The following is a 22,458-nucleotide window of genomic DNA, read 5'->3' as shown; positions in this document are numbered from 1 at the left end:
TTTAAAAAGCTTGCTTTCCCCCTTTCTCCACGGTCCCAACAACTTAGGGACCTGAATGCGAAAGTACAATGTCCTTTCCTTGTGGCGGTCAGCCTCGCAGATATATGTGGCGCGCAGTATACATTTTTCAAAAAATTGAGTTGGTAAAGTCAAAAAGAAGCAAGTAGAATGATATTTTGACGGTTAAGTGAAAAAGGTAATATTTTTGACGGATCATAAAATGCGCGATTCGTTGAACTCAGAACGGTTACAGGACCGCATTTTGTTTCAACGTCTCCTAACTCGTCCCCAAGCTAAACTGACCGCCGCCAGTCCGGTTAAGGCCTGTCTATAATATCAATGTCTAAAAATGTGTGCTACGGATACTGATCGCCAATCGGTCCATGTGACCATCTAACGTCATGGATCTATTGGACAGTATTCCGAATACACTGATTGGTCAATTTGAATTTTTTGTTCCAATCTGAGTCCTTTGGTAGCATGGAAGAATAACACTCCTGAATACTTTATGTTTCTGGTTCAAAAATGTGCTCTAAACAGAAAGGAATGGACTGTGTGATACAAAACCAAGAAATGAAAAAAAAAAAAAAAAATATTTTTGTTTAATGCATGAAATAAATAAACAAAAACACTTATTTTGGCACTCTATGTTTACTATGCGCTGCTGACTTCTTTAAAAATCAGTGGATTCGGAAATCACAATAGTAAACAGGACAGTTTTTCGTGCGACAATGTTACGTCATTCACATTACGATAAGGACACGATAACCCACAACGGGCCCTACAGGGGCATCGGTTCACGCCCTGCCGGGGATGCCCCTGCGAACACCGAGACACAACAACAACAGATACAGCCTCCGAACAGAGAGAAAGAGGTAAAAATGAGGGAGAGGTTCAGCAAACAGCCGCTGACGCACGAGAGCCCGTCTGCCAGTCAGCCACCTCCGCTTGGCGGTAAAACGTGCCAACCGCCATCGGCGACGCTCTTTCACGAGTATCTTCCCGACACACATAGCTGCGAATGTTAGTACAAGTGGATTCAACGAATTGTCTAGAGCTGCAAAGGATTAAAGTTTTCCAAACAAAATAATGCTTATCATTGGGATAACCTCCGTTACTGCTTGTTCAGGAAAAATAAAATTAAAATCATTTCGTTAGGATCGTGCGGTTTATCTTAACTCATGTTTTTCATTTTTTTTACAGAAATAGCTAACAGTGCTTTGTTTATCGATTAAAGGCACCGGATAGGAGATATTAAACATAACTATGCAATCTATGTAATCAGTGCTCTAATGCAAAGAAAATGTGCGCCTGTACTCCAATGTCTCAAATCCATTCCATCAATAATCACGCAAGAGCGAACAATACGCGCTCCATTCTTACGAAGGCAAAGGTTCCCTTTGTGGTCATTCTCGCTCATGCCAGGTCAACAGTGGACTTCACATAACTCCAATCGCAGAGTGAATGTAGAAGTGAGCGAGGCTGCGCAGCACCGAGTCTTCGTCGTCAACATCACGCCGTGGTACAAACAAGAGACACGACCTTTGACTGATCAGCATCAGCATCAAAGATTCGTACCGAAAATGAATACGGCGAGATTCTGACTTTCAATTTGTCATGTAAACGTAATCATAGCAACACAATACAAATACATGTATCTGAAATATAAAATTGATTGATTTAAAAATCATAAGAATAGATGACTGATTCTACTGTAAGAATTTTCTAAAACTTTTGTCTGAAACAATTTTTGTTAATACAAACCATTATTGCATGGGGTTGAAAAATCCTGGGGTTGGAATAAGAAAATAAATAAAAAATCCCCTATCATTTAGGCTATCGAATTCATTCTCATTTTAGTTTAACTTTCTAAATATATTCTAAAACTATTGTTAAAATAAATGTTCATCTAAATAAACAATACTGCAAGGGGTGGAAATAATAAGTTTTGAAAGAAAAAAAATCATTACTTTTTTTCATAGATACCTATACTACAAAAATTTTGATAAAATGAATTATTACCGTTAAACAGGGGTCGAAATTTAAATATATATAAATGTCTTAGTACCACATTCGTTTGAATTTATTTTAACCCCATTTTAATTTTATCTTAAACCTTGATGCAAAGCAAATTGTTGTACGTCCACGTTATTAGTGCACGGGATGAAAAAAGTGTTCGAAGGTCAAAAATATTAAATAATCACCTTAGTTGGCATATGATATGAAATTCGTTCTAAGCTATTCAACGCTAGATACACTGAGTTAAAAATATTCGCAATAATTTAGCTGCATGGAAAATGAGCATATATTTAAACTATAATTTTGTAATTCTGGAGAACATAAATATGCTATATACATTATGTTCTTAAAAATGTTCCAGAAATTTATATGTTGCCAAGGTATTTCCAGAATAAATAGGTACTTCGAAATTTACCTACGCCCGTAGGCTGTGCCGAAAGGGATTTATATTTATTTCAATTACTACAGAAAACACTTCTAGCTACTATTTACCGAAACAAAGCTTTTTTTAAATTCACGAGGCTTTTTTGGTAGATACACACAACCTAGGGTTCGGACCGTGAGCGCGGTGTTGCCCTGAGCCGTGTCGAGGCAGCGGGCTACCAGCCGCGCGACTTCGACTCCGGCGGGGTCCTCCCTGCCCCCCTCCCCCCCCAATTCATGCCGACGGGGGGCCCCGACACCTGGGCATCCCTGGGGAGCTCATTTACCGACGGCGTCGCCCGCTGCAACAAGCTTTGATGCGCTTTCTTGCCGCTAAATACAACACTTCCCAAATAAACCATATACCTCACCATCTTGTGCTTGATCTTTCAATTATTAGCATTAGCTTGCAGTTCATATGTATTGGTTCATTTCATTGCTTGACAATCCACAGAACCCACCTTAGGACCCTTGGTTAAGTCAACATTCGTGGGCTGGTGTAACTGATAACGTCAACTGCAGCCAGGAACGTGAAATAATCCGTTAGTTCCTGCCGGTGGTTACTTGCCGTAGGCTGTACGTATATACCAAACGGTAAGGGCGTTAAAAAGCTTGTATTTATACAGCCTGTCCCTGCGTATGCTTAGAAGGGGCCCAGGATGGGATGAAAAAGTTTGGACACTACAAAAAATGTTAAATATAAGGCGGATATAAAAAAAGTTCACAAGTCTTTCAGTATTCGCCAGTGATGGATAAACATATAACCTCGGGAACGAACAATCTCATGTGTTCTCGTGTTGTTCATGTATCAAATAAACTTATAATACGAAAATATGACACGAAATTTGAAGTAATTTTTTTAAAAATAATACCTACTGTAATTAATGTACTGATAAATAAAATATACATACTAAAATTTCTAGAACCGAATCACACACTTACTTTCTGCGGTCGCCGCTAGAATTTGTTGCCTGAATCGTAAACGTTGCTTGCCACCATCATCCAAAGATTGCAGCACGAAACAAACGGAAATATTAAACTATTATAAACGGCTCTGATAAAAAAAAGACGTGAAAAAATCATAATCCCTGAATTTGGACTTCATTTTCGACAACGAATTTTATTAAAATACAATCCACCATGTTGAAATTCTTTGAAAAGTTAATATTATAAAATTTCCCAAACGTTAGAAGTTATATTTCTATGATATATTAACCTGAAACATTTTAAAACACATATTATAACACTATGTTTATGTTTGTATAAATGTTTTTGTTGAAAGACTGAAATCAGTCTGTAAAAAATTACTACAAACAAACCTTAACGCATATAAATATATATTATATTATTTAAAAAGTTTAAAAAAATCCCAGTGACGAAATTTGAACTATGTCCCTTAAAGTTACGAAGTACAAGCTCTACCGCTGAGCTACCGAGCCCATTGTCATGATGCTAGGACCATATGTTTGTAATGCCATTTATCTTAAATATTTAAAAACTTATAATTACTTATTTCTATGACTATTTTACTTTACAAAATATATTACAGGGTAGTTCCATTAACATAAAGTTTCATTTGCACATCAGTGCCTTTTTTATGTACCGCCATGGGTAAATTAATTTTCATAACAGAAACAATCATAGGTTAAAAACATTCAAAAAATGAATGTGTCACTTCTCTATGTCCGCAAAACGGTCATACAGTAAGGTTTGACAACTTCCTATCCTCCTTGGTGAGACAAATGTTTTCAAGAGAAAGCAGAACGCTTCTTTCTTCCGTTCTTGCCGCAAGTGACTTTTTACCTGTAATGTTGGGAGATTTCTTCGCATGGAGTTGTTAACATTAATGTTTATATACTGAACCGTGGGTGGCAAAAACTTTCTTACACAACTGACTCCTATTTTTTAGCCATAGATGCTTAGCATCAGTAAGGCATGCCATCTTGCAAATTTACTCTTTCACTGACACATTCTCATTATCTGTGTGTGCTCTAGCGCCTTGGGTAAAAACCTTCCAAATTCCGGAATGATTATAAGAATCACCGGTGTACATCAAGTGGAGATTTGCGCAGTGCTAAACCTCAGATAATTTATTTGGTATTTTTCAATTTCAACATGTAAAATTCAACAAATATTTCCTGCACCAGATGCAGTAAACATGTACGAGATTAACTATTTGTTGTATGAATACCAACCATGCAAAATAAAAATTTTCTTTCAAAGTGTAAATTTCAGAAATTTTCAACACCTTGAAAACCTACCCATGGGATTCGCACCTTCAGGAACGCATGGCAACCAATAACGTATGGATATGACGTTTAAACCTGGCTTAAGTGTTGTGACATCTTCTCAGTCACGCGCTGGAGCTAGCGGATGGCTAGATCCGCGCGGACGCTTCGTCAAGGAAGCTTCAACCCGTCGATTCAGATTCCCCGATACGGCCAATGGTTTCCTGAATTGTCGCGACGTCAAAAAAAAAAAAAAGTAAGACGCGGCGCTGGAGGACTTAATTCGGTCGAGCATCGTCAGTGCAGAGAAGAAGCAAGGGTAGCGGAAGGGGGCAATGCCTCGCGGAATAAATCAAGGTGTAGAATACACGCTGCCGGCGATGGTTTCGTGGGCTGTTTGTTGGGGAGATAACGAGGGAACCCGACTGCGACGGATTCGGGACGGGGAGGAGAGAACCGTGAAAACGTTTCGAGGGGTTGGCCCATAACTCACTTTCTTCAGGGGCAACAGGTTCCCAGCGGACAGGTGGAGCGCCCGTACTGACGGCGCGCGATATCTTGGGCCCCGGGCCTCCAGCCTCCCGGCGATCATAGGCACTGACAACGACCCGTGGAAACTTTGGGCCGAGATCAGGATAACCTCATGCGGTGACAAAAAACATTTCAATTTACTTAACCAAACTTTACTGCGGCCGCGTTCACAATTATCACCTGATTCAGTGAATTTATTGCGATATTTTAGAGATAACAAAGAAAATTACCATGAACAACTTGTATATAGAAAAACAATGTTCGAAAGCACTTACGTTTTGAAGTTCCAGGGATTTATGTGAATCGTAACTTGTCTAAGAAATATTCCAAAATAACTAACAACAACTTTAATATTTTACCATGAAATCTTAATAGGCCCACATATTTAGGGATATACTTGTGTGAAACGATCATGTAGAATTTTCCCGGGGTAGCACATAGAGTTTTATGGCTATCAGCGACAGCCAACTACGAGATGTGTGTTTCCTTTTAATAAATCAGGCAACCATTTCTTTTTTTATTATTCAAAGAATCCACACACGCTAAAAAAACTTTCTTTCTTATATTCACACTCCTTCATTGAATACATGTGACGTTTAGCTTTCGACAGCTGAAATTAGACGTACCATATGATGGCTTGTCAAAACAAACTTTAATCTACATAAACTCTTTGCGACAAACGCAGTATCACGTTGCGAAGTTCAGTGTAAGTCCTGAACAACATGTGAAAGTAATAGTATTTCAATGTGATGTACAGTAGATTCTCTTGGTGCCTTTATAAATAAATCAGGGGAAAAAAAAGACAAACAAAAAACATGTTTGGCGTTCAACAAACTCCTGTTACGGGTCAAAAATTTAATTGGCATTTTCTCCCCAATGCCTTTTACTTCCAACAGGCATAAAGTACGCCATAATTCCAAACCGAGGGGCAAATTAATTACGTTTCCAACGTTCAACTGGAGTGGAAAGAGTTTGGCGGTGAGGCGTCTCCCTCAGGACCGCTCAAACCACAACCGAGACACGTCAAAGGGCCAGGCGTCGCGAGATAGAGAGGTACAGACTTCCAAGCAGTGTGGTCTCGGAGCCCCCACGGCCCCTCTTCAGGGTCAGGGGCCCCCGAGAGAGGCGTATATCTGCGAGGAGCGGCGCCGGGGCTCTCGATGTGGTTTTTACGAGGGTCTTCCCCCCCCCCCCCCGTCACGTCAGCGCGTGTGTTCGTTCGCAGACATTTACTGCCGCCCCAGCTCGCAGAGTAAACTCTTGCGCCCCTCCGGGAGATATACAACCCCTCCAACTCCAAAAATCTAAACACTAAAAAAATATATGTACATCCACAAGCAAACCATCGTTTATATGTTGTCGTGCGACTCGTTAGCATGTAGCTTGCATAACAGCGATTAATTTCTACGAGAAGAAAATGGAAGGAAAAAAATTGATCTAAAAAAAAAGAGAGAAACCAATAATTGCTAAAGAGATAATTAAATTAATTCTTAACATTGAAAAAAAAAATAAAGGTTAAGTTTCACACGGGGAGAAACAAATCCTCCAAACAATCAAGTCATTGCCATAGCGAAAATCGAATCACCGAACTATTTCGGCTCGGTGCCCACAAACCAAGAATTTCAATGTAAAATAAAAAGTGACCCTACGAACAAACTAAACCTAACCACCCGCCAAATTTACTTTTTTTTTATGAAACGATATTGGCCGAAAATATATTGTACTCGTCTAGACGGAAAGTAAAGTCTGATTCTGTAGCTTCCAGCTGAAATAAATACACAATGCCGGTAACAAGGGGAGAAAAAATTAGCATTTCACGTCAAAGCGAGTGATATTGTCCAAAAATATTTACTAAATAACATACCTATTCTAAACCTGGTTTACAGGGTAGAAAATATGAAAATATGTATAATTCCCATGGGGGGGGGGGTGTTTATTACAATTATACTTCCCGTTTCACAGTTACGATCCTGCAAGCGCAAGCAGGACCCCTCAAGGGATTTTTTCAATCTAGAGGGGAGGGGGGCTGCTCGACCTTTCTCCAAAACATAAGCGACTGAAGAACTTCTTCCAAGATAAAAACTGACAGCTACAAAGATTTCAAAATTAAAATAACTTTACTTTTTATGCACTGAGATGGATGGAGCTTAAAACATGCGAGACAAGAAAATAAAAAAAAAATAACGAAATTAAAACTCCGTAACATTGCCTTAAGTTGGTAACCATGTTTTGAAGATTTTTTAAAATTAAATAACATTAAGTATTTTTTAATTAAATATATATTTATTCATTTTATTTTGACTTGTTTATTTATTTTGGTTTGATATATACTTTTTATTTTTGACAGGCCCTAATTTTACTTTATAAAATGTTACATTTAAAATCTTGTCGCATTGGGCGGCCGTTGGGAGCGCGACGGGAGAACTGTGACGTCACGCGAGGCGAGCGCCGTGAATGAGGTGTGGCCAGTCACTGGGTCGCGATGTGCAGCTGACGGCTGAGGGTCGCGTGTGAAGCGCGGGCGAGGAAATGGACCTGGACTACGATCTAGGCGGCAGACCTTTCGCTGACGAACAATGTGAATTTTGAGGAGATCGCACTGGCCAGTGTACTGGCCTGTCTACAAGAATTTCCTGGTAAAGAGTCGTCCCATAATTTCTAGTACAGCCCCACCAGAACTATGTTGTTGAGTCATCAAGTCAGTGCAAAAATTACTCCCAAGTCGCTACGTACCACAACTTTGCACCTTATCGACATTTTTGAACATGATTTTAAAGTCTGTGTATTATAAATAGAAGCAACAGCTTCGGTGAAGGAAATTGAAGCGACTGTTCATTTTTCAGCTTTAATTCACTGGTCACTACAGTACTGATAATATTGCTTATATTTAGATAGTCACTGTCACCCAAAATAACTCATTCTCAGAAAAGCATGCAATGCAAATGCACATGTATTTTACTTTATAAACGGAACATAACCTCTCTTTTATAACTTTTTTTTAGCTTGTTTTCATTTATTTGTTGACGACCCGTTAGTTTCTTTGGGCGCGATGAGAGTAAAATTTCAAAGCTGAATTTCGATGCAACGTTTTCGTGAAACATTGTTGTGAACCGTTTCTGATGCGAAAAGTACAGAGACTAGGTACTCGGCAAAAGAGAAATAAAGATACGTTGTTGGGCTCGTTTCGGTTCTCCTCTTTGTGCGATGATAAGTCGTCGTCGTCGTCGTCCCCCCCCCCCCCCAAAAAAAAAAACGAGAGAGATAGATGAACGAAAGAATAAGATAGAAAGTGTGCGCATGCGCTTGTTTGAGAAAATAGATATAGGTACCATATACAGTGTGCTGTGAATGCCTGGGATTTTATATTTGCTACCAGCGCGCTAGCGTTCCTCCTTGTTCAACCCGCAGCGTGGAGAGCGCTGTTGAGACAGTCCCTGCATTTACCGCAAAGATAACGCTACCTATTGTGCATTTCATATTTCGTTCAGAGATTTGGCATGTTGACAATGGCAGAATTGTTTGAAGAAACAGTAACAAGAACAGTTTTTAATTATGCCGTATTTAACCAGTGAGAATTATTTATTGTTAATTATTCATTATTTTGTGATCAATAATTATACATATCCTGAGCAGTTATTTTGAAGTTAGTAATAATTATGTTAATTCATGTATATTAATTTATTGTTATTGTAATCACATTTCTAATAAATACAAAAAGGTTGGACATCTTAAATACTTGAAAAAGAAATGAAAACCAATTAACAGTTTAATTATTTGGATAGGTTAGGATAGTGAACTTTAAAATACTATAGATTTGTGTAAACGCTCGGTTAGGATAGCTACGTTTAAAATACAGTAAACAACGTGTGCACGGTTGCTTACGTTAGGCTAGGTCAGCTATGTATTAAATACATATTAAATAAGTTTTATTTACAAAATTGTCGTATTTCTCTCTCTCTCTCACTCTCTCACTCTCTCTCTTACTCTCTCTCTCTCTCGCTCTCTCGCTCTCTCGCTCTCTCTCTCTGATGTTTTACCCCTTACGATATACTTACGAGTCGAGGTTTGAAATGCCAAAGACATTTTACTTCTATCACGTGTACTGAGTTACAAGCACCGTTTTTTTTTTAGCATTCTTCAATATTATATTGTTTGGTGTTTATAATCACGCTGCGCGGCGCTCATTATCATATAAAGCCTAGTAATTTTTATGTAAAATAAATTTAATATTTAAATATATATAAATTTTAATGTTATTATGTAAGGCGTATGATTCTGTGATATGGACATTGGTCCCTAAAAAAAATTAACATATTATTTAATGGAAATGTTGCGACATTTTATTGGCAGCCAAGTAATTACCATATAATTTTGAGTAATGTGCAGTTTGCTACCCAGCTTTATAATATTTTGCTGTACATAAATAATGATGACTCACTTGATATTTTTTGTCGCAGTAGTACAAACCTGCCCAACCAGTGTTTTTTTCGTCTCTGCTCTCCAATTTTACTTGTAATGGTTTTCGCTCGACACAGCGGAAATGGGCGGGGTAGGTAGTAAAAATGTCTTGGTATTTTAAATTTTTTTTTAAATTGTAACCTTAGCCCAGCGAGTGTCGTGGACGTAGCCTCTCGTTGGCTTTGGTAAAATGAGGGCTTACACAACAATAAGTGAACATTCAAATACTTACGAGTACTATTTTTAGAAATGTACCCCAAAATTTGGTTAACTATATTGGAATTTTCTTTTACGTTCAAAATAAAGAACAGAAAAAACAAAACAATATATAGCACGTTGAAATCTACCAGTAATGTGCTGTGAGACAGTCGCGTGCGTCACACACACGTACTGCCCCTCACGCTTATAAGTAGGGGCAGGCATTTTTCGCGAAAAGATCTGAACACTTATTAGACTGCAACAAGGTATACCAGCACCTGTGGTTTCTTTCCTTCTGATTGGCGGCCGTCTGCAAGAGAAGTCGTTGCCTTATTTGACCGGGGCCACTCAGGACTCGTTTGCTTCCGCACTGAATCACTGTGATTGGTGTTGTAACAATCGATGTGTACTTGGGAGAAACTCACCCAATGACGAAACACAGACGATGCTACAGTGTTTTAACTTTCATCTAGTATCGAAATCTTTTCGCGAAATCTGCATGCCCCTACTTATAAGCATCGCCTAACCAACCGCGTGACCGCACGCTGTATTCCGCGCGGTCGGTCTCTGACGGACGGCTGCCGACCGCCCAGCCATGAACAATATTCTCCAATGAGAAACATGATTACAAAAACTGCCAACCTTGGTCGAAAAAAAATTATTACCAAACAAACATTTAAATTGAAAGTTTTTTTGTCTTTGGCGCCATTTTCTTGTTTTGTTTTTTAAGTTGCTTTGAAACTAAAAACAAAGTACCTACCCGAAAAAGTAAATCAAAATTATAAACATGAAACTAACAGGTTTACCCCAAAAACACTTAAGTACAATTTTTTAAAAAAAAGTCTAAATTTTGTTAATACACGTCTCAATTAATCTCTATAAAATATTATTATTCGCGTATTCATATTTGTAAATATGTACAAATATTTAAATTGATGTATCTATATACACGTATTTTAATCCGCCTATCAGTGAATACTTGAATGTATCATCTTTGTTCATATTTACACTGTTTTCCCGAGCTCTAAACCACAGCTTTGGTTACTTCCAGAGGCCTGGTAAAAAAAATGTATTTGCCTAAACTTCAAAATTAAAGTATAGACAAACATTAAACAAAGATGTGAGGCACAAACAAAATAATTGACTCAGTCTATTCCAAAGTATAAAAATATATCATAATAAATTAAACACTCATAATTTTAAAGGGGAAAATAAAACCATTTTAATATTTAATGTGACAGTCTGTACCTTATGCTACACCGATAGGATATTAAAATAAAATTATATTATATGTTATTATAGTTATTGGAAATAAGCTGAATCACATTCTTCTGCCAAATAAGTATCTACAAATAATAATACTTTACAGGGTATTATAAAAAGGGCTTTAGCTAAGTGTTATTTACTTTAATTTAAATAGTTATAAATGGTTCCTTATAAAATACAGAAGATTAAGAAAATATGTTTCTTATATAATCTTTTTCCTTTGAAAGTCTAGGATCCACAAAAGTTACTACCGGATCCAATTTTTTTTTAAAAGGATATACCCCTAACAAGGGTTTTCTTACAGTTTGACTGTACTTGTCAGTTTTGTAGTGAAATAAATTGCATGTAAAATGTTCATGTTCCTCTAGTTTAATAATATTTAATGCTGTTTGTTGTTTTTTAGAATGCGAGGTGTGACTGGGGCAGTCGTGGATAACTGGCTAGCTTCTACAAACAAAAAACTCGTAATTTTAAAGCTAGGTGTTAAGTGGATAACGTGAAAACGGCGTTGTCACTTGGTGTACATGGTGTGACAGTAACGAGCCTGCTACCTACCTAGATATTCTGTTCAGCGCGATAACATAAACACAGGAGCGACCGCAAGGAAGCCTGTGAACGGCCGCCCAGGCGGTGGTACATGGCGAGAAGATCTTGCTGCTCCGAACCCCATTTGACGGCCTGGCAGATCCTGCAGTTCCGCTAACTGTTCAACAACATGTGTGCGTGAACAACCACCACTTTGATTATGTTGTTCTGTATAGAATAATTATATTTAATAAAATAAATTGACATATATATATAATTCTGTACTCTACTGAATGGTCCAAAGTCCAACGAGAGTTATTATTTATCATAATGTTATAATATTAAATCGAAATATTAGTTTTATTATAAAGAAAGAAATGATGGTTTCACAACCAAAGCTGTATACTAGAAGATATTTTTTCTCTAGCACTATTACTAATATTCAGTTTCTATTAAAAAGTAAAAGTCCTATTATTTTTATTTTCTTATATAAAAGAAGTCATCTATGAAATTTCTTTCTAACAAAAGCAGCATAACACATCGCTATAGTTTTTCTTATAGTTTTATGGTATTCTATACATGCAGCATTAGTTAAAGACTACTGTATTGTTATTGTATTTTTTATATTTTAAAAGTAAAAATTTATACTTTATTATGTGTTTATATGTATATATATTTATTTATTTAAGAGATTGATTAAAGAATTGAGGCAATTATTTATGTTTATACTATACAGATTTATGTAACATGTGTGTGATTTTACTTTTGCATAAAATATAAATATATGTGTGTTGTTTACAGGTAGTTGAATTTATTTATATATATTTTTAATTTTAATTTTGAGGGTATGGTTACGGAAGAGGGGTGGACCAGTGGAGTGTGGACCATAAGATTTCTTCCAGGACGTTGGGAAGTACCCAAAATTATGGTCTATATTTTGGTAAAACGGCTGAAAGGTGGTAAGTTCCCATATTCACTAGAATGCGAATACAAATATGCGGAACACGAATTTGAATATTTGTAGGTATTTGCGAATATGAAGATGTGGATACGAATACATGAATACGAAATTCAGTAAGAAAATACGAATACAAACGTACCTATTTGTATTCACACATGCAAATATTAATATATTCGTGTTCATGCCTGTAAATACAAATACCTATATTCATATTCGTATTTACGGATACAAACACGCCCATCACTGACTTTGTATAAAGGTCTTAAGTAAAGCCAAGATGAATATCCATAGTAATTTACCGCGCCGCCACCTTATGCGGTATCACGTGAACCAGGACCAGCAGGCAAGTGAAGGACAGAAAACCAATCAGAGAGCATGGTCGTGCAAGCCGGGCAGTGGCAGGGTCTGTGTTCGCAGGACAGAATCGGACAGATCGAGCGGCACGAAGCCGAGAGAAGAGCGGGTCAGGACCTGCGTTGGAGCTCGAGATTCCGGCCAAGCTCCCTCCCGCGGGCAAAACCGACGGCCCCCTCTCAGACAAAGCAAACAGGCGCTTCCTTTAATTAACAAGATAACGACCTCCGGGCACTGTTCATTTATTAAAACCTTTAAAAACAACGCGATGCGAGCCAGGGGAAAAAAAAGCAGGCGGTAATTACGGTGCCCGTTGCCAAACATCCTGCCATTACAGCTCCCTCCGAAGAACTCTCGAGGGAGGGCGCTGTGGGGTAGCAGGAACACACGGTGACGCCGTCTCCCAGGCGACAGGCACGGACACAGCCATCACCACTCGCACGGCTGCATAAATCAGCTCTCGGCGTCACACACCGCCTACCTGTGGCACCGGGCGTAGATGTTCCCTCGTCGGCGCTGCCTCGAGCAGCATCACACCCCGCCATCTTGCATTTGTCAAGTTTATGCTAACTATATCTATTAGAAATCAATTATCCAAATTATTAAATCAACAAGGCATAAATAGAACATTTAAAATCTTTTTTACGTTGCTATAATCTGAAAGCTCCTAACAAAAAAATAATGAACCTGATTTTAAAAACGATCCATTCACAAGTAAATATAACGAAAAAAAAAAGTTATCTGATGAAAAATACAACACATACTTTTGTTTATAAAAAGAAAAACATTTAATACGCATACCAAAACAGCCTCATGAATGTATCTGTGACAAACTTTGAAATTAAAATATAAATATTAAAGGTACTGCATATTATTAGGTAGGGCCTACTAAAATTTCAATAAAGACATTTAAAGAAGTATTGTGTTTCGAAGTGCACAAAACTGCTAGCATCAACAATCAAATTATTTTTTACCATCGCAAATTCATTAATAATCTAGAAATTCGGATACTTGCAATAAAAAAATAATTATAAAACCCATTATCATTAAGCTTAGAGAAATACTTGTCAGTCAATTTGAACCAAAACACATTATACACGACATTAACAACTTAAATAATGGGTAGATTGTAAAAAAAAAAAAAAAAAAAAGATATCTAATTTTCGTTATGAACCAGCACCTTACGTTAGTTTACTCGACTCATAAACAAACAAAAAACACCTGAGACTGTATATTTCGTAATGAAAGCAAAGGGAATTCCTAGTTGAAGGACCCTGGCGGGAACACTGGAGAGCGCGCAGGAGCACAGCGGCAGTAAACGACGCGGCGCGGCGCTGCGAGGTCGCGCACGGGAGCGGACGACGGAATACCAGTCGGGAGATCGGCCGTAAAGCAGCGCACATCACGGCCGCAGTATAACAGCCGGACGAAACAATCCCGCGACTCCTGGGGGAGGGGGGGACGGGGAGACACTCGTACACAGCCGTCCGCGGCGACGGCCACTAACTTATCGCACGCTGCGCGCACCGTTTTGAATATCCCGTCCCTTGATCAAAAACTATTCCCCTCTTTAAAAAAAAAAAAAAGGACGAGAATAAAAATAAACTGGAAGCTCGGCTCGTTCGGGTCCCCCACACGTGCAGAGTCCACCGACAGATACGACACCTGTTCTGTCGACGAGAACGCTTCCACGCCGGTGTGAAGAAGACGTCACTAGCTCCCTTCCAGATAAACATCTGTCACCGACAGCGCGAGAGCAGCGCGCCTGTTGGAGATTTCCAGTTCAATTACCGTTCATCAGACCAAAGCCAATTATTTTCTTCTTATTTAAACAACGTCTCATGGTTTTAGTTAAATTACTTATCACTAACCAGAACATCGAATTTTCATGTGAATAAATAATGGAAAACTTGGAATAAATATTTCGTTGAAACGCTTTTTTAAGCTGAATATTAAAAAAAAAATATGTGTGTGGCTGCCACGCCAGTTATAGGGTAGGCCTACTCTAATAATTGAAACACGCGTAATAATTCGTTGAAAATATACCTTTATTTACAGGTGTCGTCGTTCCATGTCTTTAATTGAATCTAAAAAAGAATTTATGCGTTTATGAGAGAATTGGACATGTGTATAATAATTGCAATAATTCTAATGCTAACACCGGATCCAACCTCAGAATTGAGAGTTTGGAGTTTCGAATTACGTTTTGCAAAAGTATGCAAAATTACGTAAGAATAAGAATATGTAAACGTTTAATGAAGTATTGCGCGAAATAATGCGCTGCTGCTGTCATCTGTAACAGGTAATAAAATCGGCAAGGCTAGGCTTAATTAGTTATCCACGTAAATATAGCTCACTTTGATCAAACCTATTTTTCAGTATGTCACACAAAGTACCCTACAGGACTACCGAGGCGTGCAATCCACCACAATATCAAGTAAACACTTAGGTTAAGTTTGATTTATAACCGTGTAATATTAAATTGATATAACAACTAAGACAAATGACCGTAATGAACTCTAACTGATTTTTTTAAAGGTTTTTAACTAAACGTAGAGCTGTTGATTGCGAAAATTCCTGCTCTATAACTATAGTTAAAGGCAAATTAATTGAATTATGATACTTATTAAAACAACTGTTGATAACTTAAATTGACTATGATTACTTACGCTAAAAAGTCTCAATTATAACATGTCATGAAAATATTGTGGATCATATGAAAGAACTAAACAACCATTTATCCGTAACTTAAATGTATTGATTATTTCAGTCCATAAGCAAAATGGTTCTTTTCTGCAACAACAACCTGCGAAATGATTTCAAATATTTTAAAACCTATTCCTGGTGAACATATTTCGTTGAATAGGCCTATCAGCCCTTTAACAGAAGATGTTATCTAAAAAAATTTCCAATTTTTTGAATTCTACTTTAAATATACAACCAGGCTGCCCAAAGTTAAGTTTTCTTAAACTTCGTATTGCAGTAATTCTGTAAAAAAGGAGGTACAAGGTTTAATAGTATGCAAGAAGTGCCAATTAAAATATATCTACATATTCTACACGTCTGTCACGAGTGACGGCCGCGTCGGGTTCTCACACGTACTTCCGGTTTACATATTTCGACGTTTCATTATGCGATGTGATGTAAAATGGAAATTTCCGTGCCTCTGAGATAATTAGATAGCGTGTAGCGTGCATTCTGATCATAAGCCGCACTGAATACTTTTCTTTTATAAATATAACAACACAAAGAGTTTTAAAGGCTATAAAAAATATACCATACCTACGCACTGTGATAGTCGATCATGTAAAGGCTTTTCCAACAGGTGCCTTGACCCACTCACTGACAGAAAGGTATTTGTTCGACCGTCACCGTAGACAGATAAATGTCACAGCCTGCTTCTAGCCTGCGGCTAGGTTGAGTCAAGTAAGATACAAATGTCACAGCCTACTTCTTGCCCTACCGCTAGGCCAAGCTAGACAAGATAAATAAAAATATAAATGTCATAGCATGCATCTTGACTGGGGCTATATTTGATATACTTACAAATACATAAACTATAAATACGTTGTATCACGAGCGTACACAGAATTCCATTTCAGATAGAAGAAAAAAAGGGGGGCGGGTTTCCAACCACTTGCCTCACTGTGTGCTTTCAAATTATTTCCTTTTGTTTGAGGAAATTATAGATTTTTTAGATTTTTTTATGATAGTTAGAGTTTAACTTACAAATTTTAATTTACTTAATAGATTTTTGTGGATAGTTGTAAGACACTATCATTTAGGACTTATGAACGCAAAAGGTTTGCGGTAACTTTTGATATTTTACTGAAAAACGTTGAGTTTGCAACTGTACGAAAGTTCAGCTTTGGGATAATTTCCATTATTAAATATTCCTAGGAGCGAAAATCGTCCCAGCCCGAGCGACATTTAGCATCACCGCAGCACGGTAAACGCTCCGCTTCAGCGGTTAGAATAATTATACCAGACTTGCAACAAATATACCCATTAAAATCTTAAAAAATATGCAACAATGTTTATTTAAGCGATTTTCACGTCGAGCGCCTCATATTTATGTAATACATGATTTCCATCCTCGAAATTTTAATTAAATACTTTTCCTATTATTATTGAATATAGCCCATATTTAGTCAAATATATTGAAACATTTTTCAATTTTTATTATGTAGAAAAATGTTTTGGAGTTAATTATGGTTTGGTTTACTGCATGTCTACTACAACAATGTTTACGGAATGCAATATTATGGAGCGTTCACAAGCTATTATTTAGGACTTAATTGCACGTTTTCGGTGTGACGCACAAGGTTGTCGGAGGTAAACTTTTCATATACTACTAGAAAACAGTGAAATATCCACTGTATAAAATTTCCGTTTGAGTCAAATTTTACAGAGACTAAAAAACGTCGATTTCGTGGGAGAGAAAGTAACCCCAGCGCTCACGGCTGTAGCACTGTCAAAGCACGCACACAACACTGCTACGCACTGAAGCTCTAACGATGCAATTAATTACGCTAGCCTCTTAAAAAATAATTTTACTTTAAAGCTTCAGAAATATACAACTCTTGTTAAAAGTATTTTTTTACATCGGACCCTTTATTTTTATTTGAATCGGGTTATTATCCTTGAATGAGATAAAAACCTTTTTTTCATTAACTAATCGTTTTATATCTTACCTCTAATATTAATATTTAAAACATTTTTTTTAACGTGAATGTGTGTAATGACGTTTCTGGATTATTTTGTTATGTTTATGGAGTGTCTACGTTAAAAATTGCGTAAATGGGAAGCATTTTAATGAATTGCTGTATGTCGCTGTCATCTAGGACTTAACTGCACGTTTTCGGTGATAACGCACAAGGTTTACAGCGGGAAGAATTTTTTGGAGGTTGAAACCTTTTGGAAATATTCCCCCGAGGAAGTGTGCCGGCAGGCAACACGGCGCAGAGGGGAAGCCACCCTCGTCCAGGCCGGTTGGCAGGCCTGCCTCGCTGACAAGGACAGTGCTAAGCAGTTCGTGTTCGCGCGTGAGGCACCGCGCTTGGATAGGGGGCCGGGTTGTTCCAGGGGACAGGAGGGGTGTTGAGGGTCGCAGCATGGCCGCCGAGCCACTGTAGCTTCCCGCCCTCGTGAAGAGGGGTTCGCTCGAGAAGGAAACAAAAGAAAGGTCGAAGAGGAGGAGGGCAGCTGTCACTGACAACTATTTGCCTTAAAATTTAAGGGAAATAAATTAGGCGTTTAGGCCCACCGCCAGGGAAGAGAAGCAAAGTAGAGAGAGAGAGAGAGAGAGAGAGAGAGAGAGAGAGAGAGAGAGAGAGAGAAAGAGAGAGAGGGAGGGAGGGAGGGAGGGAAAAAAAGTATTTCGTGAGAATGAGGGTTTCTTAACTAACGATTGTAATTTTCCATTCTTATGATATCGCTTCAAAAAGAAATATGCGATTTCCTTTGTTCTGAAGGCAGAAGGTGGAGTTTCAGCTGGACGCAAACTAACACACAAAACGATTAAAAAGGAGCGATGACCAGTAATGATAATTTATTGGTTTCAAACACTCGTACAAATTACATATATCTGTAGATAATGGTAGTTAAAAATTGGTTGTCTGTAAAGTCGGTTTACGGACGATAGTTTAACTTGACAACGTCATAACAAAACATTGATGAAATGATTGCATACTTTTATGAATAAAATTGAATCATTTTTACTGAATTATCACTCTTTTGTATGGATACAAAGAACGACTGAAATGAAATCTACAATTTAATTGATAAATTTACTTTTATTTGCACTCATTAATTCAAATATGTTTATTACTTTAACGAAGAGATTATTTTAACTATAACTTTTATACATGTTTGCTATTTAACTTCTTCCAATCTGTGTTATTCTGTTAAGGATAAGACGATGATAGGAAATGTAGGAAACGAATAGGAGTATTTCAAGTTTAATGTGCCTCGAAAAAGTCAAATCGATGGTTGTTCCAATCGAGTGGAAGAGAGATAGATGCGGCGCAAGCGCACAATGAGCGTAAAGGGACACAGCGTAACGGGACAATGTGCGTAACGGGACACTTTTTCGTGCGTGCAGCCGGCGTTCATCAATTTATTAGACGTTGTCACGTCAAAACAGAAAATTATAACTGCCCGTGTTTAATAACTAAGAAGAAAGAGCTAAGTTTCAAGCGATTATTATAACATGATTAGTATAATTTGTTATACTACAGTTTTAAAAACCATGTAACCTACTGAGGAAGTGTACTATTGAAATCATCAAAATATTAAAAAGGTAACGCTAGACCTATATTTTTACATTTTACAGCCACAAAATCTTGTTTTCTTAAGTCTTCGTCAGAGACAATGAATAATGAATGACACGTGCTCTAATGCAGGCAGAAAATTTTAGAAAACTACACTAAATGTAAAATTTCTGTTACAAGAGCTTTTGAAAACTTATTCTAAACAAAAGTTAGAATAATTTACATAAGCATATATGGAAAACACATCACTTTAAAATACAAAAAAAAAAAAAAAAAATGCGATTTGCGATTTGCATGACAGGAGCATGGATACTACGTTAATAATACGATCTAACTTACCCAACTAGCAACTAACCTAAATATTACAATGTTCACTTTCCGTAAGTGAGATTTTGATTTAAGCAACAAAATGGTTTTTTGCATTAAGCCAGAAAATGTGTTATCAAGATAGCTACATGTAGGTACTGATAACTGAAACATATCTGCGGATTTGTCCTTATCCATCAAACATACCTACTAATTAGAAGACGAAATACTTAGTTTGTAGGAAAACAAACAAAGTTAAGTTGTGTGCATCCCCCAGCTGCAGAAACGTAGAAAATGAACTTCAATTATGAAAATGACTAAATTAGTCCATTATTTTTATTATTTTCGAATACCAGATTTGCAGCAAAACTTCTTATGCAATGATTTATTATGGAACATTCTTAGGTATTGCCCTAAAAAAAAAATAACGGCGAAAGCCTCGAAAAAAAGTTCTCGTGGCAACCCCTCCTTTGCCCACACGATGCCCACTTTCTGCTATCCCTTATGTTATACCCATGGGTATAAAAGTTAAAGCAGAAGAGAAGAAATAATTCTTAACTCAATACACACGATACCTAGAATGCTAACAGAAATTCAGGCAACGCAGTTGCCAACCCTAAAAGCAAGCATATTGGGGTAGGATAAACATTGTACTGTCAATTTAGCCAAGTATTTAAAAAAAAAAATATATGAAAATTGCAGCTGTTTATTTTAAAAATAATGTAACCTGATGGATTATTTTTTAATATTGTATCTTCTACACTTCACCTGCAAAAAAAATACCATAGAAAAGTTGGGATTAGTATTTAAAAACAAATACTGAGCCATTTTAAAACAAAATAGATTGAATTTTCATTTATATGTTAATTTAAAAATTTTGTAAAATACAATTTAAAGGATACAAGGGAAATTGGATTTGCTTAAATGTAGTTTATTTATATATTTTATAATATAACATTAATAGGACAGTTCATCTACCTAATTCACAGTATTAATAGTGCGAATTTCATTGCCATAGTAAAAAATGCTACAGATTCACATATTTTTATATATGCTACTTTATTACTAACTTAAGTTACTACTTACTTTGAAAAATTGTAACTAACAATTTTTTTTACCTAGTAAGACAAAGAAACACGCATAGTTCGCACAATAAACTTAAATCTTAAGTAAATGAAAACAATCACGCATTTTCATTCAAGCTAACAGGTTTCATAATAAATGAAGGTGTTTTAATTAGAGAAATATTATTTGTTTAAATTATTTGTGAACATATAATTAAATGTTATTTTAATTAAAAATAAAGGATATAGTCCTACATAGTATGAAATACTACAATCAATGAATTGAGCTATGTATTTAATATAATTATAGCAGTAAGATAAACAAAATTTATTAATAAATGTTTGCTCAAAGCACAATACGAATAATCCAGTAATCTGTTATTTATAAAATAATAAATAAAATTTTTTTTTTCAGTTACTAGGTTTTTAACCACGTCAAAAATGACCTTTTGGGCGTAACAATCACGCGCTTTGCCACTGTTCTACCGAGACTTTCGAGCTACCAAACGGAAACTAAGTGTTATTAACAATGTAATGCAGTTTTATTACCTATGTATTTTAAAACTTGCAATACTTATTTCCATGAGTATTTTAGTTTACCAAATATATTCCATGGTAGTTTTAATATCACAATGTTTCATTTGGCAAAAATTACGTTAGTTACGTCCCATGATGTTTATAAAAGGGACTATATAGGGTTTATATTGCTATGCATGGGTCCGCCATCTTGACCAATTCTGCTCGTAGGTAAAGCAGAAAATAAAACACGTTCTATTACGGTAGATATTGGCTAAGACTTAGTGTATGAAAACTTTTATACCCAGAGTCAGACCCATTGAAAGCGTGTTGAAGTGTTACCTACACTAGAGCAGGCGCGCTAACAGAGAACAGGTATGAAAATGCTTAGTAAATGGGTATCGTGTGGGTCTGGCTTAAGAAAGATGTGGCTGGGGGAAGGGGATGCTGGGGAAAAGACACTTGCAGTGAATCACGGGCCTCCCCATGCATAAAACATGGGCACAGGTTTTTTTTAAAAAATGGGAAAATATTATTTCTGTTGCCTGCGCCGCGCGAGGGTCGTCTGGGGGCGAGACTACAAGGATCGTCATAGGGAGGTTGGGCAACGCCCGTCGTTTTTCGCCGTCTGCAGGTAACGTCTCTAAAATTAAGTTGTACTGTTTTAATGAAACACCGCGCTCCTAGTAAACAACATTACATTGCACTATAGGTTGTCAAAGATATTTTATTAAAAGCCACACTATTTGTTTTTGGAAAGCACGGATAAACGCCAAACAAATTATTGAGAAGAATCTCACGGCGTAACGCTTACACAGCAGTGAGATACAAGCTGCCCTTGGTTTCTGATTTAGAACACTGATCCGTACGCAAGTAGTTTGAGAACCTGCACTCTTATGATTGGAGCAGTTTTAACCATTTTTAAGCAAAATCCCACTAATTAGTAAACAATTTTAACTAGGTCATCTTGTCAGCCTTCGTGAAAAAATAAATGCGTGACAGTAAGCAACACAAGTCTCGCAATTTCACTGGTCAGTATCGCTACGATGTAATAACAGATACAAATTTCTGTAAATTTACAGGTATTGAATTTAATTATTTTCAACGCAAATTCATAATAATCATCTTCAAGTTTGTATTAACGAAACCTTTAAAATAACTGAAGTCTAATTTCTTCCTTCTGCGTGCATGTTTACTGTGTTTACGACAGAACAAAAAACTCGGAATGCCGTGTAGTTTCTTCTTATAATCGTGGTGCATTCTTCATTGAAATTTTGTGAATTTACTGTAATTTAATCATGCTATGAATTATACACTCTGGGCCATTTTGCTCTCCG

The 22,458-nt window shown here is 37.0% G+C and overlaps 1 protein-coding gene across 1 annotated transcript in view; it reads right to left on the bottom strand.

Moving 5' to 3' along the window:
* The window catches only part of LOC134541884 (lysine-specific histone demethylase 1A-like), a 686,470-nt gene that overhangs the window by 39,550 nt on the left and 624,462 nt on the right, over positions 1 to 22,458 (bottom strand). The window lies entirely within an intron of this gene.

Source organism: Bacillus rossius (assembly GCF_032445375.1).
Source record: "Bacillus rossius redtenbacheri isolate Brsri chromosome 4 unlocalized genomic scaffold, Brsri_v3 Brsri_v3_scf4_2, whole genome shotgun sequence".
Classification (NCBI taxonomy): domain Eukaryota; kingdom Metazoa; phylum Arthropoda; class Insecta; order Phasmatodea; family Bacillidae; genus Bacillus; species Bacillus rossius.
The sequence above is the reverse complement of the archived record's forward strand: the minus strand, read 5'-3'. Positions and strand labels throughout refer to the sequence as shown.